Below are 2,381 nucleotides of genomic sequence, written 5' to 3'. Positions count from 1 at the left end.
CATTCTTACGAATACTTCAAGTTAAATAGCATCTTAAGAAATATAAACTATGTCTTTCTTTTAAATTCTTTCAATGAAATTCCCATAACATCGTGAAAAATCAGCCAAATACTTCAAATTCATATTTTAAATTGTTTCCGTGTCGTATGGAATGGAATTTCAGTGCAATGTACAGTAGGCAATTACATATGTTAAAATATCTGAAGAGTCCTCTTTTGCAGACTTACAAATTATAATATTAAATTTAATAACTTCGTAGGAATGGAAATATATACTGTACATGCATGTAAAACAATGTACAACAGTTCATGAGAAAATTATAATTTACACTTTCAAAAGTTTGAAACTTCAAATTTCCATGTTGCATTTACAATTAATTGGTTTTTACAGATAATACATGTAATGGTAAAAAGATGCATACAGCATTTAATTTTGTCGTATCAAGTGTCCAGAATTATTATTCTTTAGTGATTTTTATCTTTGCTGAAACTTCATGTCCTTACCATTTGCCACTTTTACATTCACAGGTTTCTTCTGAGCACAAATTTTCACCTCATACACTGGAAGTTGAACCTCCTTCTTCTTCACGATGTTTTTCTTCGACCACACGAAGTTGGAGTAAGGCTGGTCTCCCTGGTGATGGAGGCCAACTGAAAGACACCGACTGATAAGATGGAAGATACATATATTTAGAATGCTTTAAGGATACGATTTACCTAATCAAAAAGGTAATAAATATATGTGTAAATCATGACGTGGTTCTGGACTTTTATCGTACTATCTGCACTGCGACATTTTGCACCCACCGGTATTCTGGTGCTACTTGCACCGAAGGAGGAAATTCTAGGAATCGGATTGAACATTATGGATACTCGAGTTTGGACTCCAATTAAGAATTAAGCCTCCCCCATGGCGCAGTGGTAGCGTCATTGCCTTGAAATCGAGGGGTCCCGGGTTCGATACCCGGTGGAGGCACAAGTGGTTCGGATCCCACTTTAAACTGTAGGTCCAGTCCCGATTAGCCTTACTGTGCATAAAGTGGACTTAAAACACCAACTCAAATCAAAACCAACTCAAATCCAATTAAGAATTAACCTGTAGACCTATATGCAAACAAATTACATCAAAATCTACGTTATTCAAATCTGAGTTAATCTGCGGTAACCATAGATTATCCTTCAATTTTTTATCGCCGTGAGAAAGACAAGTTGCCTTTTTAATTCATAAAATTATCGCCCTCTGTAATTCTGTTAATATAGAATGCTTGTGATAAAATTTAAATACGGTACAGGTAGAAAAGTTTTAGACTCAATTCTTAATTTTCAAATATTTAAAATTGGTCAAGAAACGTTTTAATCAACTTTGTGAAATAACTTTTCGGTGTCGCCACATTCAAACAAACATCTTTACTCTGTTGATTAAAATTCTCTATAAAATATGACTCGCAATGTGAATCGACAATGATAATGGATTTTGAATGCACATGCGATGCAAAGAGTTTCAAAATCGGACCATTGAATTTCTGGTCTACCCATTTCTAAGAAAATGTTGTTTCACAAAATTGATAAGAATATTTTTTGGCCAACTAAAAAAGTATCTAAAAATTAAGAATTGTGTTTAACACCTTTTTGTCGGAACCGTATTAAAATGTCATTCATATTACCATATTTATAGAATTTCAAAGAGGGCAAACAGTTGAAAACTAAGGAAAGATAAACGGTACTTGTTTTGTTCTCAGTAGCATAGATTATAGAAAGGATGCTCAAAAAGCAAAGTTGATTACCATACGTTAACGTAGAATTAAATAATCTAACTTTTGATGTATCTTGTTCTTAAGTAGGTTTCTTGGTTAATTTTTAATTGGAGTACAAACTCTAGTATTCTTAATTTTTAATCCATTGGGTTATTTGGTAAATAATTATACAAGGGTTGATGAAATGAAAAGGTAAATGAATACTTTATTTAAAGTATCCTCCATAGGCCTGAGCACATTGATCCCATTGATGAACGAGCCGAATGATTCCTTTTTCCCAGAATTCCTTTGGCCGTGACGCGACCCAGTCCTTCACAGCGTCCTTGAGTTCATCGTCCGAGGTGAAGCGTTTTCCTTTGAGATGCTTTTTCAGGGAACTAAACACATGGAAGTCACAGGGGGATAAGTCCGGACTGTAGGGCGGATGGTCTACCTGTTCCCACTTGAACCTGGCCAGTTCCGCTTGTGTGACCCTGGAGACGTGTGGACGTGCGTTATCATGGAGCAGAACGAAAACGGGCACTCCATTTCCTCACTGATTTTCCAGACACACAGTCTTCCCCGTAAACGTTCACCATCCGACGATGAATATCGGCCGGTTTAACACCTTCCGCTGTCATAAAACGGA

The 2,381-nt window shown here is 35.9% G+C and overlaps 1 non-coding gene across 1 annotated transcript; it reads left to right on the top strand.

The window, feature by feature from the left end:
• The first annotated feature begins 900 nt into the window (after window positions 1-900).
• TRNAS-UGA (transfer RNA serine (anticodon UGA)) lies at window positions 901-975 on the top strand. Its single transcript has one exon. It is a non-coding gene; the product is annotated as a tRNA-Ser (tRNA).
• The last annotated feature ends 1,406 nt before the right edge of the window (window positions 976-2,381 follow it).

The sequence above is a fragment of the Lepisma saccharinum genome, unplaced genomic scaffold (assembly GCF_977018435.1).
Source record: "Lepisma saccharinum unplaced genomic scaffold, izLepSacc3.1 HAP1_SCAFFOLD_774, whole genome shotgun sequence".
Classification (NCBI taxonomy): Eukaryota; Metazoa; Arthropoda; class Insecta; order Zygentoma; family Lepismatidae; genus Lepisma; species Lepisma saccharinum.
Note: the sequence above shows the minus strand (reverse complement) of the source record. Positions and strands in the feature narration are given on the sequence as shown.